This window comes from Passer domesticus, chromosome 9 (genome assembly GCF_036417665.1).
Source record: "Passer domesticus isolate bPasDom1 chromosome 9, bPasDom1.hap1, whole genome shotgun sequence".
Classification (NCBI taxonomy): domain Eukaryota; kingdom Metazoa; phylum Chordata; class Aves; order Passeriformes; family Passeridae; genus Passer; species Passer domesticus.
This window is the reverse complement of record NC_087482.1, coordinates 40,911,923-40,917,801: the sequence shown is the minus strand read 5'-3', so window position 1 is coordinate 40,917,801 and position 5,879 is coordinate 40,911,923. Positions and strand designations below refer to the sequence as shown.

The 5,879-nt window shown below is 46.7% G+C and overlaps 1 long non-coding RNA gene across 1 annotated transcript; it reads left to right on the top strand.

Annotated features, from left to right (window-relative positions):
• Window positions 1-712: 712 nt before the first annotated feature.
• LOC135307388 (uncharacterized) lies at window positions 713-4,999 on the top strand. Its single transcript, XR_010368102.1, has 3 exons — window positions 713-1,103; window positions 1,531-3,909; window positions 3,988-4,999. It is a non-coding gene; the product is annotated as an uncharacterized LOC135307388 (long non-coding RNA).
• The last annotated feature ends 880 nt before the right edge of the window (window positions 5,000-5,879 follow it).

The window sequence follows — 5,879 nt, the reverse complement described above, 5'->3', positions numbered from 1 at the left end:
TCAGAAGCACTGGTTGGGAAAAGCCTCATTAAACCAGGAAACATTCAAGGACACACTTAAGCCCCCACTGACCCTGTGTTCTCCTGCAGAGCAAAGGTGGAAAGCTCTCACCTGGTCCCTGGGTGGTGTCTTCAGCAGGATTTTTGGGCTCTGTTACCTCATTGCTACCAAATCAAACTGAGCTCAAACCACCCTGAGCCTGTCACCCTGCCAGTGTCCTGTTCAGAGCCCGTGACAGGCATTGCACAGGCCAGCTGCAGCAGAGGGAGAGCACCAAAACCCAAAGCAGGTGGATTTGGAAGGAAAACTGACACGTTCTTCATGCTGTGTGTGAAGTGGGTTCACCTGGAGGAGTGCAGAAAGCTCAGCCCCTGCCAGAGGAATAATCTGGTAAAGTTCCTAATGAATATTTCTGCAACACAAAGTCTCTTTGTGGATTTAAATTAATCTAAAGCACATTCATTAATTCATAGCTAGGAATTGAATTATATTTTGTTGCTGACCTCCATGTTGTTTGTCTGTAACTAGATTTCCTCTTAAAGGCAGCAACACTATTTAATCATAATGCCAACCTTTGGATCTACTTCAGCAGCAATTACCCTGAGCTTTGACTTTGATATAATTTATATTTCAGAACACATCATAAATAACTCTTTCTTCTCCTTTCAGTACAGCTGTGTGAATGTGCACAAACCCATGGAAATATGAATCACAGCCTATTTATCTCATTCAGGCTGCGTGAGTGCATGCTGCTGCCTTGGCCACACATCCCTGGCCACCCTGTCTGCCCCCTGGTGACATTTTCATCTTCTTGTGGTGTGAGATGAGAGCTGTGTGTGCTCTTCATGGAGCGCCACCAGCAATAACACAAGGCAAAGGGTCCTGAAAGAGCCATAAGATGGACCAAAACCTCTTGCTTGGATACAGAAGAAAGACAAATTCAGTGCAGGTGTCAGTTAGGAAGAGCCTAAGAGCAAAATTTGAAAGCCAGCAGTATGAGATTCCCAACAACCCTCATAAAAATAAACCCAAATCATCAAAAATCCCACGAGATTCCTGCTGCTTTGGATCTGGCAGCTACAGAGCTGCAGTTGGCAGGAAAGGTAAGTCATGCTAGAGCAAACCTGGTGGCAGTGGGCACTTCAGATATTGTGTGAGTTAATCCTGATCCTGCTGACTAGCACTGCAGCTGTAGTGGAAACACCTTCTGAATGCACAGGAGGGCTTGCAGACCTGTGTTCATGAGGGAAAATAACAGTAAAAGTGCAGCACGAGCTCTGTCACACTGCTTTTCAAGCTGCTGTCAGTAAAGTGCAGGATTTTAAAAGTGTCTGTCAAGACTGGCAGGAAGGGGGGGAAAGCTGCAGGAATCTTCAGTGTGTAATGAGCAGAGCTGGGTCTTCACAGAAGTGGGTTTTTACTGTGCCTTAGTTTGTTCTGGATGAGTTTCACCCAAGAGGATGGCAGATTGCAAAAATCATTATGCATTGATTTTTTTTTTTTTCATTTTTATCCTAATGTGGAAATGAGACTACAACATGCTTCTGCAGGAGTCCAACGTAGCCTTGCAATTAAATTCAAGTTGCTTTCATGAAGAATGACAGCCCAGTGATTGGGAAGAAACCTGCAAAAACAATGCCTAAGACTGTCAAAGCAATCAAATAACATCTGTTAACGTCTGCTCAGGAACAGAACTTCTGGCATCTCCCAAAACCTCCTTCATCTCAACAAACACACAATAAACCTGCATGATGAAGACGCAGCTTTCATGAATCCAGTGAAAAACCATGGCTTCCCAAATCCCAAATTGTTGTTTCACAGAAATGTTTGTCACATCCCAGTGGCTGGGTACAAACCCTGCCTTTTGGCTACCCTAGGGCTCCCAGATGAGGCAGCCCAAAGGGGAGCCTGAAACCCCAAACATCTGAGCCATAAATTTAGCTCTTTTTAAGGGATGGGAAGTTCCCATAAGTCTTTCATGATGCTCAGCCAGCACAAGGGAGGACCTGAAAGGTTCCAAACAAGGAAAACTGAAAGGTTTCAAATGACCTGAAAGGTTCCAAATGAGGGCTTTGGAACATCAGGATGCCCCTTGGCTTTACAGTGATTTTTCAAGGCAGTTTCTGTCCATCTGTGTTTTCCACATTGACCAGATGGGCCCAAAAGAAGCTCCCTGGCAGCTGCTGTGGTTGTGACCAGCTCTTGCAAAAGAGCTCCTGCCATCACTGTCTGGCCTCTCCCATCACTGGGAGAGCTCAACCAGGGGCTTCTGTACCAAGTTTAGCTTTGTGCATCAGGCTGGTGGATCAGGAACCCACCCTGAAGGCTCCAAGTGGAAGGGACATTACTGATGCTGGTCCTTTCAAAGTAAAATTCCTGCTCAAGTCAAGTTTCTGCTTCTCAGCTTCAGCAAGGCTCCATCACCCTGTCAGGACATCAGTCCTGCCAAAAGTGCCTTTCCTGGCCACAAGTCACCCAATGGCTGATACAGCTGCACAATCCTCTGCCACTTTTCACTGTCTCTCAATCAAAAGCCTTTGAGGTAACAACCTGTGGTTTTTTTCTGTCTGATTATTCTTCATTGGGATGCTTATAAGTGAAGTGCCATGCAGAGACAGTGGCCATGGCCCATAAATTTAATTACTAACCTTTAATTCATGGGTGGCAGAAACAGTTCTTCAAGCATCTGAGTTAATCAGGCTTTGCCGACAGTGGCAATCAATTGTTCAGCAGCTTGCTTTTTGCTTAATTACTGTTGGACTACATTGCATTTTCAAAATGTCAAGAATCCTCTTTTAGAAAAGCAATAAATCATTTCCATGTGGTGTGCCAGGCTGGGGTAGGAGACTATTATTCTCTCACACCTGACCTTGGTTACAAGGAACAGAAATTGATCATTTACTGTACCAGTGAAATATCATTTAAAGAAAAGTGAGTATTAACTAAGAACTTCAGCTCACTAAAAGGAAAGAGAGTTACTTTCTGGCCAAGGAAGATGCTGGCAGGGGGATGTGGCTCCATTAAAACTCCTCTGTTAATGAGGCACCATCTACTCTGGGAATCCATATCAGAGTATCAATTTCAGCAGGAATCCACAAAGCTTGTGCCCAGGTTTTCAGGCAGAGACACTCTGATTCCTGCTCTTCTGGCATGAGGCCAGGATATTTACATGTCAACCAAAGAGTTATCCACCCCTCTAACTTTCAGAAAGGATGTTCCAGTGAAGGCAACTTAGCCAGTTCGAACTTGTTGAAGACAAAAAACTTGGCTGTTGGGGATTGCATTAATTAGAAAGATTAAGGCACTTCCCAGAACACATCTCTGGGGCCCACCAGCCCCACCTGGAGCATCTCACTGCTGCACCCATGAACTCTGGGTGTGGGTGGAGAGACCAGGAGCTGTGGCCTTCACAAGCAAGGGCCTGAGACAGGCAGGGAAGAGGAAACTTTCCAGAGCACAGCTCTGCTCCAGCTCCTCAGCTGGCCCTGATTCTGCCCTAAAGGACTGTGCCAAGGCTCTGTCCATTCCCTTTGGTCTCCATCTGTAAGAAGCAGTGAGAAATTTTTAATTGTGTGTATTTACATCAAATGACACAGAAGAAACCTGCTCCCCACTCAGTCCCCTGAGACCAGTGGGGTAGAAGTAATGAATGACTCCTTCCTGCCTGAGAAATGGGAGGTGTTTTCAGCAGCAGCAGTGTGCTCAAGTATGTTGAGAGCAGGACATGGGTTGTGGCTGGTGTCAGCCAGGATGAGATGAAGATAAAAGACATCCTCTGAGAATGCTGCCAGAAATAAGAAGGAAGAGGCTGTGTGGAATCATATGGATCAAATTTCCTTTCTCATTGTGTTTAATAGAAAAGCTTTTCACCTCCCAAGGGTACCAATGAAAATTTTCTTCAAGCCAGAGGTAGGATGAGTTTTTGGGCTTTCTTTTTTCATTAAACATACATGCATTCAGAAAATTAAAACTTCTTTTCCCTTCTAGAAAGCAGAGCTGATTAGAGCCAGGAGCTAACAGCAAACAAACTGTGACCAAGGAATGAAAATGAAGCAATAAAATGTTCAACACTTGCAAGACAATAAAAAACATTTCTTAGTGGAAATAATAAAAGGAAGAAAGACACAAAAGAAGTTTCTAGCCTAAACTAACATTGCTGTTTTCCTAATTCAAAACAGATTTAACTTTTCTCCCCATTTTCGCCGGGAGTGTGACAGTGCCATCACCTGTTGGTGGAGGTGTGGTGCTCTGGTGGCAGCAGAGTGTGACAGGTTGTGAAGGAGCTTCCCAGGCTCAGTGTGCCACAGGTTTGGAGGGATCCTTGCCACCAGAGTGAGGACATGAGGCAGCACCAAGAGAGAACATCCCTGCAGAACCACCACACATTATCTGTGTTTTTCCTGTGATCCCCATTCCAGACCTTCCTGTGATTCCAGGGGAAATTCCCAGTGTCTGATGGGCTTTCCTCTGTGTCTCACCTCTCCACAGTGTCCCAGTTTCTCCTCATCACTGGCCACCAGCAAAGCAGCTCCTCCAGGGAGAAGGGCAACCATGGCCACCCATGCCCGGGGGGTGGCAGAAATTCGGGATCATGTCCACCTGTCGGTGTCAGCCCAGAGCTTTGTTTTTCTCCTTATTTAACATTCCCAGCTTTGTCCAAAAGGCAGCAGCACTAGAGGGCACTGCCTGCACGTGTGAGAGAGGGGGACACATCTCCAGCCATCTCCCAGGACACCCAATTTTGGCTGATTGCTGGCACCTTCCCTTCTCACCTGTGCCCTTTCTCTGGGGAAAAACACGGAGCCAGCTGAGGCCATTCATTTTCCTGGCTGCAGATGAGGTTGGCAGCACAAGGTGATGTACAGGATCACTCCCAACAAACAGATTTGGGAAAGGCAAAGTGAGACGTTATCAGGCAAGCTTGTTCCAGGCCCAAAGCAGGCAGTGGAACAGCTGCACACTCGTTTAGGCCAAAAGATAAAGTCATGTGTCCAGGAGCACAGGGAAGACAGAGCCTCACAGAGCCCCTTCCTGGGGTGGCCAGCTGTGCTGGGGGGGAATCCCACTGCTGCATCTCAGCTCCAAACCCCTCCTGTGCACAGAAATTCTCTTCTGGATCCAGACATATGGGTAAAAACATGGATAAAATTCTCTTCTGGATCCAGCCATGTGGTAAAATGGACAAAATTCCCTTCTGGGGATAAGAACACAGGGATAAGAACAGCCCTTCTCCCTGCTGCAGCAGGAAAAGACTCATGTCTGGAGAAAGCTGCTAACTCAGATTAACCCAAAGTCCATGAGCCAAAGCCTTCAAGCAGAGCTGAGCTCTGCAGGGCTGGCCTGGGTTACAGGGAGCTTCCCTCAGCCCAGGTGACAGGGGAACTGAACTTCTTCTCTTGCCAAAAGCATCCCAGTGAGCCCAGAAGAAGCCAGGCTCGGCACCCAGCACGTGTCACAGGCTCAAAGTGCTCAGCAGCATGGCTGGTGCTTTGGTCCCTCTTTCTCCATGCCACATCCAGCCTCGCCTTGCCCCAGAGATCCTCACAGGCTCCCTGGATGTCACTGTCCACACCAAAAAGCCATCAGGCCTGGACAGTCTGCTGTGTTAGATGAAGTCCAGACAGAGCCAAACTCCTCCAAGCTTTCCTCTGGGGCCCTGTGCAGCTGAATTGACACTCCCGTGACTGATTTCTTCCAGTCTGAACTATTTCCCTTGATGATCTGCCCTAATGGAAAAACAGCTTTTCCACCTTTCAAATGAAAGCAAGATAAAAAATGCCTTCCTGGTTCAAAAAGCATGTGGAAATGCTGCCAAAGAATATGCATGTTAATAACATATCCTTTGTATGAGAAGACAGTGCTGAAATTTCAAGTGATCT